Source organism: Grus americana, chromosome 21 (assembly GCF_028858705.1).
Source record: "Grus americana isolate bGruAme1 chromosome 21, bGruAme1.mat, whole genome shotgun sequence".
Lineage (NCBI taxonomy): Eukaryota > Metazoa > Chordata > Aves > Gruiformes > Gruidae > Grus > Grus americana.
The window spans coordinates 4956448-4967354 of record NC_072872.1 but is presented as its reverse complement, the minus strand read 5'-3'; positions in this window follow the sequence as shown (position 1 = coordinate 4967354).

The following is a 10907-nucleotide window of genomic DNA, read 5'->3' as shown; positions in this document are numbered from 1 at the left end:
TCCTCCCGCTTCCTATTGGTCGGCTCATCCCCCCTCCGGTCTCTCATTGGTCGTCCCCGCCCCTCGCCGCTCTTCCATTGGCTACCTCCGCCTCGCGCCAGAGGCGGGCTCGAGTACGTGCGCTACGTGCCGAGGCGGCTCGGTCGGTTTCGCCGTTCGCCTCGTGGAAAATCCCAGTTCGGGCGGGGCGGGGAGGGGGCGGAGCCGCACGGCCCTGCTACCCCTGCGGCCCACGCGTGTGAGCGGCAGCGTGGGGAAAGCCGGGTCCCCGCTAAAGACGATTTTGTCCTTGTGTGGCGAGCCCAGGAACCAGTGCCATCCACAGGGCTTTCCTGCTGGCGCGTTCGTACAAAAACAGCGATTCCTTGGTGCACGCGTACATGCATAGGGCACCATTACGTTGCACGCCCCGTATGAACACACGCGCGCACGCTTCTGGGGAGGGAGAGAAGGAATTTAACGTGTTTGTGGTCACTAAAACTGGAAGCTGAGCCTTGATTTTGCAAAGACCCGAGGAGCGCGTGGTTCGGCTCGGTGCTGCCGCGTCGCTGAGCTCACGTCCCCGCTCGCTGCGAAGGCAGGTACGGCCACGCGCTCGCCAGGCGGGTGTACAACCAGCAGCTAAAAACCGGCAAGAAGGCGGCACGCTGACAAGAGGAAGGCTGGGAAGAAAGGGGAGGGGGTGGATTAGTTCTAGGAAAAGGTTAATGACAAATACAATAAATTTTTACTTTGATTTTGAAGTGAATAACCGTTACGCTTCCTGCGGTGGAGAAGGAGCACTCACTCGATCGGTGATGACACCTCAGACACTGGTGTGCAGACAGGAACAAAAACTTTTTCAAGTGTTTTGCCTGGATCTGCATGAGGGCATCTGATGCCCCAAGACTCAGGCTTGAAGACTATGTTGTGACCAAAAAAATAATGGAGCAGAACAGAGCTCAACGCCAGGCCACAGAATTAAAGACTTTACCAAAATGGAGTGACTGGCGCTCCTGAAAAAACTCCAGTCCCTCTGTGGGTGTTCTGTAAAGACAAAAAATAAATCAAATTATTCATTGATAATTATTTAGTCTGCTGCATCGTGGTGAGGTATGAACCATGCACGCCACTGAGCCGGGTGCTCTGTGATCAGCAAAGCTTCCATCCCTGGAAAGTAACACTCAACTTTCTACAGACTCAGCGGTAACCACGTGTCATGGCGTTTAATAAGAACGTGACCACTCACATGAGTTGTTCCCAGCTGCGGCACCGTGGGGGGATCCTGTTCCTTCCTGGACTTACTTATCTAACTGCCCCCGGTTGGCAAGGCCCCACTCCATCTCCTCCTCTGTGCTGGAGCGTTGGACCATGGCTTCTTCCCCCTCGGCCCTGGGTGCCACCGTTCCTCCAGGCTCCCCCCAGGGAATGTACTGCCTTGGTTACGTTAGGTGACTTGCGGTTGTAACGCGAGGTCTTTCTGGGTTTGTTATGGAGAATAGCTGTGCCCACGCTTCCCATAAGCCTGTTTTTCTTCCAGGATTTTTTAACTGAGGGATAGTCACACATTGCACTGTGGAAGGGAGTCTGCAACGAGCGGAGTCTCATTGCAAGGTCAAAACATTTGAACAAGGCCAAAGACTGACCTGGGAAAAGCACGGTCTTGTCTCTTCTCACCTTCCCGTGCGCTTAGCCTTCACTCCTGGACATAATCCTCCTGTTCAAGGCAGAGCACCATCCTCAGCCGTGACAGCGTGAAGCTCTGAGCAGGGACTGGCGCTTTGTCTTGCTGGGACGCTGCAGAGCCCGGACCCATGCGTGTAACCCCATGGGGACTCCCAGTTCCCCTGGGTTTGCTTCCTCCCATTTCAACTGACACTACACAGCCTGCGTTCACACTGATGCGGCCCTGGCCCTGCAGTACTTCAAGTACGTAATATCAAACCTGTGAAGTTCCCCAAGCCTGGAGTTGGGGTGCAGGGGCTCCAGGGGTCTGACAGTGCCCAGTTCATCCTGGCTGCACCGTGCAAAGCCATGTTGTTGCTTGCAATGCTAGTTATGTATGTGCTTGCTCCAGGACCGCCTCGCCCTTCCAGCCTGACTATGACTGATCATTTCTCCTGGGCACATTTTTCTTTCTGTCCTGAGAACATGCCCCCGAGACAAGCTTTAAGTCTAATAAAAAGCAAAGGAAATCTGTTGAGCTGACCGCCTTCCCTAGGCACGCCATGCTGACACAGTACCCATGAGGCGCCCTGCGTGACTCCTAGGCTCGTAGGCCGTTTGAAACCCAAGCAGCTTCGTGACAGCGCAGTATGGCCCACGTGCCCAGAGCGGCACTGCGCGCTGGGTTTCGTGCTTTTCTTGCCTTGCTGGGGGTGCAGATTCGTGTGGGCTGCACAGCCGTGAATCAGGTTGAAATGCTGCTAGGTTGCACGCAGCTGAGATAAAGCAATATTGGCAAGGAACAGCCCTTGGAATTAAACTGTCACTTTATAGAGAAGTGATTCTTTGCAGTGCCAGCCTCCCCAAAACTGCATGTTTTACCCCTTATAGCTATGTCCTTCACAGTAGTTCCTCACTTATTCCAGACCAAAGGCATGAGAGGGGAGCACTCCCTGCAAAAGCACGCTCCTGAGATGCTGGCAGTCAGGAAACTGGATTTTTATGCTGGATAACTGCTGCCTTAGAGATGCTCCACCACCTTTGCACTTTGTAAAAGTCCCATGATTGCTACGCATGGAAAATCATAGAGGTGCTGAGTCTTATAATGAGCTAGAAGAGATGGAGCACAAGAAAGCCAAGGGAAATTCAGCATTGTAGTAGCTGAGCAAAAGACTGATGGTGAAGTATGGTAGCGTGCTCTTTGGGGATAGAAGACATATTATGAAGATCATAATTAGCTTGGTGTTGGGCAGAAGTGGAGTGTAAAGCAAACCTTCTGGCCCGGGAGGCTGAGCACTGAGGCTCTTGCATCTCTGTATTCCTGTTCAACTGAACCAAAACTGAGAGAGAGGACTAGCTGTGGAAAACCAGCCTGAACTCTCCCACTTGTCCCTTGCCTAGACTCTTCTTTCCTTGTGGCCACAAAACCAGCACAAAGCAAGCAAATTTCCTCCACTGGAGTGTGAGCAACAAGCTGTGTGTGCTGAGAACCTGCATCCCCCCCTACTCGCACGGCCCCATCCCCGGCAGGCAGGACTCACCCGTGGTTCTGGCCGCAGACACCGTGCCAAGAGCCGTGTCTGCTCCGCTGAATCGTGTGCCCGCGAGAGAGGGTGCAGCTGAAGATGCTGGTACTGCAGTAGCTAGAGGCAGCATTGATCAGGCATCCATGATCAGAAGTCTGGCACCGTTCAGGTGTTGGTATAATTCTTCCTGGATCAGCAGATTTAAAATTGCACTGTACCATACCTATTAAAATAAAAGTCAGAGCTGACATTAAAAATGCCACTGCTCAGTCATGTATCCTGCCTAATTTTTTTTTTTTTTTTTAAAAGAAAAAGTTGAGCATCCCTAAGGCTATGAGATATCTAGCTGGCATGAGTTTCTGTGGGAATCCAGGCTTGTTACCAGTTAATCAAATGCCCAGTGCACCCTTTTAAAATAATACATTTCTTCCATGGTTTGGGAGGGGGAGGTATGGCTAATGGGGTGGGCATGGGGACAGAGAGTTGCAGGAAACATAAAGCCACTGTAGCTAGTAATCCAGTCCGACAGCCCACGCAAGTACGCTAACGCGTTGGTATAACGTGCTGATGGAGCAGATGGAGAACAGACACCGACACAGACCTGGCTTACAGGCCAGAAATGGAAAACAGTTCCCGTGATCAAAATCCCCTTCCACTGCAAGGCCTAGTCATTCCTCGTGCTTTACAGGCCCTGGTAAAATTATAAGTGTAATATATGGGAGTTTTTTGATTGCTTGCGACATGCTGACGGACACAGAAGCTGACTAGGCCAGGCTTTTCCTTCCCTGTTTAAAGTGGTTGGGCTGGAGAGTTCAGAGCTTTGCGGAGCGTGAAATCACCGGTTCAAACGGCTGAGGATGCCAAGGCAGGGAGCAGAACCACCACAGATCAGGACTTGTTTGCCGGTGCATTAATATGCTTAATAACCATTATGCAGCGCAGGGTGCATTCCAGGGTGTGAGCTTTTGAAGCACCTTGAACGCGCTTCCTGAACACTGCAGGGACTTCTCTTTCTCCCCGGTGCCTCACAGAACACCTGAAGAACATGTCTCTGGGTCGCTGTGGATGCACCACCCTCATCTACTCTCCCCGACAGTTCTGCAAGTGCCAGCCTGTTTATGCTTTGATAGGTTTCTTTTTGAAAGGCAGTCCCACATCCAAGTGGCCTTATGAATGAGGCTTTCCGACTGCGTTACTACGTCACCGCAGGCCAGGTGAGATCTCCAGAGGAAGGCAATCAGATGCAGAAGTCAGCACTCTGTCGCTCAGATTTCTTCTCTTCATTGACTCTGCAGATCGCGGTATTTTTTAAGGAACATTCATTGGAAAGGTAATGGCAGAGTCTGACTAATGCTGGTTTTGGGTATCTATTAAAATTATTGAATGGCTATTTAAGATGTTTTCTTCCAGGCATTCAAAACCTCCCTTGACTTTACATCTCTTGCTTCTCATCCCCCTTTTCTGTCACACTTTTGTTTTACAGCTTAACTCTATGCAATTAAATACAAGCTTTAGGCACGTGAATAATGAAATTACCTGCGATGACAGACCTGATGTCTGTCTTAATGCTTATAACTTCCACTGCTTCTCTTAACTCCCCTGTCTTCTCCCAGGATTTTAGAGATGAACTGGTTAGTGTCCCGAAAATTACTTAAAATCCACCAGTTCCTGCATTTAATAGCCAGTAGAAAGTAATTTCAGTACAATGACTGGGGGAGGGAAGGACCTAGACTGAATTAGATCTTTTCAGATCCTCATATAGAAAACTCGTAATTACAGCACAAAAATTAAACTGAGAGTTGTGTTAGTCAGGATCTGCTGTCCGAGTGACAAACCCTGCGCAGCCGCAGGGACGTCAGCCTGATTTCCGATTTTCTCCAACTCCAGCTGGTTTCAGTAGGTTTGGGATTTGAATTTTTTTACAGAAATTACTGCCCTCGGTTTGCAAGCCAGCAGGGACAGGCCAGGGAGCTTACAGACCTCGGCCAGAGAATTTTATGTCTGATTTTCTATGAAATGGGAGCTCAGAGTTTATTCAGTACTGAAGGGGGTTTAATGGATGCTGAAGATGCAGGTAACAGCAGACTAACTGGCCATTTTTAAGGAGTGATATTATGGAGACAGGGTTGTGTGTAGCTATGACTATGTAGCGTGGGTCAGTCATCAACCTACATGAGTGTATGAGTGTTAGACACTCATGTTCTAGGCAGAATGAACATATTTTATTTCAAATGGAACATTACTGCACAACAACCATGGCAACAACAAAAAAGCAGGTAAAATGGCTGGAATAGGGAAAACATATACTACTTTTTAACTGCTGGCCATGCTAACCTACATATAAAACTACATCCATTTTCAGGTGATGGTCATGGGTTATTTGGAAGTGCACCAACGCACAAATCAGGGTGCTAATACCAAAGTACATTTCCCAGCAGCTAATGATCTGATATGGTGATTTGAGGTGAAAGTGAAAGCTTTTAAACCAGCTGGATATTAATTGCCAGGAATTGTGCATCCAAAGGCCATAGCTGCTCATTCAAACCATGATGAAACCATTAAATAATCCACTTTATGGAGGCCAGTGTGCAAGTCTTGCACTGTCTCTTGCAGGGTGTTCGGGAGTCCTTGCTGAGCAGGTCTTTCCTTCTCACTTTGAAATATATTCTGCTATAAAAGGGAAAGCAAGCTAGAAATCGATTAGCCATTAAGAAATTATATTTGGTATTTAGGGTTTTTTTTTAGAATGGAAACCCAAAAGAAACAGTATAAGTAAACCAGTAACAACTCATTTGTTTTCTTAATGAGTGCATAATACTTATGTAAAGCATAAAGGTTATCAAACAGGATTCTCTTGCCACAGAACAGGTACAGCACAGACGGTAGGATTTAAATCTCCTTCATGTTGTCTTCCTGCCTTACAAATTGACCTCATTCTCATGGGAATCTCTCTTAGCTCCTACCGCCTTCCCCGCTCTTGCACAGGCAGAGCGCAGTGGTGGTGAGCTACTGGGAGAGGAGGGGCTGGGGGTGCTTCTGATCCTGCTGAGTGTCCCTGCATGGACCTCGCCTGCAGCAAAAAAAAACAAAAAAAAAAAACCCAAAAAACCCAAAAACCCACTGCAGGTCTGAACAAGCAAAAACTGGGGCACAGATGACTTGGAGAAAGTGGGGATTCATTTCTTGGTCTCTGAAACTGGATGCATCTGTCCATAGTTTGGATCTCTGAGTCATGCAAGTCTGCTTTTGTAATCAGAAGGAACCAGGCATGTCTGGATTGAGCTCAAAGGCACCCGTAGGAGACACAGCATCTGTATCAAGGCTGCTTCTCTGCATGGGCTAGAGAGGAAGCTTAAGGTGGCAAACTCATACCTAGACACATAACTTCTACATGGCTGCCTGGAGCTTACAGTCTGTGGGATGTGGAGCGACTGCATCCGTAACCCTCACTGGAAGCTAACTCTCCTGGGCTGTCAGCAGCTCAGCAAACACACTCTGGCCCACCCGCTGCGCCCTTGGCGTGTACCTCAGGCACAGGCAAAGAGTTGAGCAAAGTCTGAAATGCAGCAGATGCACTAAATGCTGTGATGAAACCTCTCTCCACCCACTTTTCCTCCCACTATTCCTCCCCATTAATGTGGGCCTGTGAAAACCCACCTCTTGGTCCATTTCTTTCTTTCCAGAATGGATGTTTGCTATCATCAACCTGGGATGCCCTGCTCCCTGGGTGAGACCAAGCTCCTTTTTTTCCACATATTTGTTTTCTTGTTTTCTGTATCTTCCAATTTACCTGTCACAACAGGAACCCCAGTTAACCACTGGGATCTCATTGCAGTCACAGTTCTTTGATTCCACCACCGTATTTCTTAATCCAAACCCATGTTTGTGCTCCCTTCCACATCTATCAACAAAGTCCTCCGACATCTTCAGAAAAATCACTGCAGAAGCCTTTTCCTCTGGCCAGGCCTCTGACAAAGCATCTCCTCCAAACCAGCTCTGATCCTGCTGTGTCCTCTTACATAGCTTTCCCCAGTCCCTAACCGGAGGTTCTCTTGCTCTCGGGGAAGAAGAGCACAACCCTTCCCTGAGGTGTGACCTCTTCATCAGATGCTGAATGAGCTGCACCTTCCTGAGCCCTCATCTCTCGGCAGCTGCTCTCTGCAGCGGTGGGTGAAGGTCCTGCACTCCGGCCCTAGGGCAAGCTCTTCACCACCCTGGAGGGCTGATTGCCGTGCTTGCGGAGAGCGGTTTCCCCTTCTCACACGCACTTTTAGGGTCACTACATTCATCTGCCCCACTGAGCTGTGTAGGCGTTAACGAATTCCTGTTTGTACAGCTCTTTGAAGATGAAAAGTGCAATGGAAGGGCTCTGTTATTGTTACCATGTGCGAAGAGTTCTGTACCAAACCCAACCGTATTGTGTTTGGCCACTGGATGTCACAGCTGCTCAACGCACAATGCAGCTGAAATAAGAAAGGGAAAGTGCTTACCCAGCAGTGGGCAACAGCCACGTTTCCAGAGCTCTGATTTGTTCTGTGAAGAGCGTTTGTTTGTCGAGGGGCTTGGGGTCTTCTCCTGTGTTTGTGCACTGCTAATAGTGATTTTCAGAGAGACTGAGCAGCAACTGTGCTTCCTCTGCATGTTATTACACTGGGAGATCAGCAGCAAAATGAATATTTTTATGGAAGGAGATATGTATAAAATATTAATAACGCACTGTCTGAGAAGGTGGACAGGCATTTGCACATACTGACAAGCTGTCTTGTCACTGAATTATTCCATCCTTATCCCACCACCAGCAGTGCACAGCATGGAGCCCTCATATGATGGAAAAATGTCTCCCAGGCCAGCTCTAGACAGCAGTCTTTCAATCCTCTCGCTCGGGCCACGTTCCTGTGTACCTCGCAGTAAATGCAGAGGGAAGATTGACCTCCCCTTCCTCATCCTCCCTTCACACTTTGGTTTTTTTCAAAGTCTCAAGTGGAGATCCAGCACATGAATGAAATCACTTCCAGCAAAGTCTGCAGAGCAGACCGACAGAGACGTTACAAGAACTGTAATTACATTTGCTGGAAATGAAAACGAAGAGGGATTATTTGACCGCGTTCTCTTCTTTTTATAGCATCACATTGTCCTTTTCGCCACCTTGGGGAAATGGCGAGTGAAAGGCTGCTGATGCTCGTGGTGCGGTGAGGTGATAACCACCCCAGAAGTGATGTGAACATTATAGAGGGAAAAGCGTTTGAAGATAATCCAAGAACTATAGCTATCACTAAGCGTAATTGGCTGAAACTGAGCAAAGGAAAATTTAGGTTGACAATGAACTGCAGGTAGCTAATGCTGAGATCTGGTAGACCGTAAAATGGAATTCACAGAGGAGACCTCTCTGCTATAAAATGGGCAAATCCTGCTTTTAGGAACACCGGTGTAAACCTCCGGTGTCTATCTCTGACTGCCTCAAAGCCCGTTTCTATCACAAAGCTTCAGTAGAATCAACAAATGTATCTGAATTTATGTCGGTAGAAGGTGATTTAGCCAAGCACATCAAAATTTTATATGAGGAAGGAGGCCTAAAGGGATTGTGTGAGCTGGAGAAATGAATTCTAGCGCTTTTCCACCTCTGACTTGTGCAATCTCTGTAGGTAGTTGAAAGCCAGGGAGCAAAAAGGTTAAAAAAAAAAAAAAAAAAAAAGCACGGGCAAAATTTTAAAGAAGCGATGGCCAGTTTTGGAAGGAAGATATAAAAACATTACAGGAATTGTTGAATAGAAGGATCTCATGTTTCGATCCACACAGCTATTGCCAGCTTTACTCGTGGTTGGACCTACCAGCACTAGCTGCTTTTTGTCTTTCGTAAAACTTGCGTAGGCTCTGAATACTTTTACTCATCCAGCATGACTTCAGCAGAGCGAGCTCTGTTTGAAGAGGTTTTAGCCTCGCTTACGAAAACCTAGATAGCCTGGTGGAAGGCAATCTGTCTCACATCAGCCCGTTCCTGGTCAAATGTTTGCTGGACTTGGGAGGGACGCGGCTATTACTGCAACCCCTGATGAAATTCCTGCTGATTCAGAGGGAAAGGAGTTAACCCTTTCGAGTTCTGGGGCAAAGGCGCACTGAGGGATTGAGACAGCTACTTCAGTGCCATGGCAAGGTCTTGACGTGGCTACCAGTACTCAGAATGGACCTGAACGTCAGACTTGAGCTGAGCTTTAGGCCAGCGAGGACGGAGGGAATAGCCTGGGAGAAGCAGGATTTAAAAGATGGCAAAGAGTCAGGGAAAACTAGAGATAAAAGTGAAGTGCACGGAAGCCAGTGATGTGGGATTAAAGGCTTATTTCCCACTGCAGTCGGAGCGGGAGAGGGGAGGCTGGAGTCTGTATGACTGCATCTGTGTGAAAGTCAAGAAACCATGCCAAGAATATTCATGGCTGAGATACCCGGCATCAGATTTTCCCACTGGCTAAGTTTGGGTGCAGAGACGATTCCTGTTAGACCTACGACCTTCCTCACCTGTAAACCACCAGTTTACTTCAAGCACGATCCTGCCGTGATATCTGGAGTGCCTAGGCACTACGTCCATACTTCTCGCTAGCAATTATACTGAGGTGGCAAACCAGATGACTAATCAAGACAAGTCTAGAGCTAGGCAGGTTTAACACTATATACATTAAAAAAAGCTATAGCTCCAAGAACCAGTAAGTGACTGCTGATGTGTGCAAGACTTTATACAGGGGAAGGACTCCTCCTGTGTTATTCAGCTTGTAGTTAGAAGCTTAATATTCAAATACGTTTGAAGAGTTTAATTAAAATTATTCTGTTGCGACTCCAAAACAAATTCATACTTGGTGCCCTCAGTAAATCCTTGCCCCGGATTGCTGTGTCTTCCAGAGCAGCCACTAATTTGGCAGAAGCTGACTTGAGCTAACAGAGATGTGGTTTTTGGATGTGCTGAGCACCCGCAGCTCCTGCTGATGTCAAGTGAAGTGTCACAATTGTAGCATGTTGCAAAAGCGCCATTAAAAATTAATTCACTGTCATCTCCAGTTTCCTGGCACCAGTACATCCCCGAATGGGCTTTATTTCAGATCCTTTGTGCAGACTGGGCTAGCTGATCGATAAAGCGCAGGCAAGAGAAACAGCTTGTCCCTAAATGACATCCGTTTAAACGCTCTTGGCGCGCGCACGCGGGCAGGGCGACAGGAGGGATGCAGAGGTGACCTCCGCTCTTGACTCTCGTTCACACCCTCATGTGCCGCAGTGTGGAATCCTGGAGTGTAAACAGGTATAAACCCCCAAAATTTCTCCCTCAGCTAATTTCAAAGCTTATTTACCCAACTAGATAGACAAGGATTATGAAGTGCATTGCAGGGCATGTTTGATTAGTTTAGTCCTTACACAGTTCAGTGCAACTGTCAGAATAAATGACTTCTTTAGGGAAGAGAGGGGAAAATACACATTTGGTTAATCAACTCAGTATTACAGCAGTTTCCAAAGATTAAATACGCACTGCACAAAAACAACAAACCAGGAGAGGCCTTTTAATGTTAGCAATTCACTTGCAAAGAATAAGATTTTGAATTAAAAAAAAAAAACCCTGCTTCTGTTCTTCAGCACAGTTTAATTCTAGAAACCTGAGTTCACGTGAAATCTGTAACTCACCTATGGCTCTTGTTGTTGCGTTGTTGGTATTACGTACCTTATTGCTGAAAATAATAATTGCAAGTATTATTGCGAGCG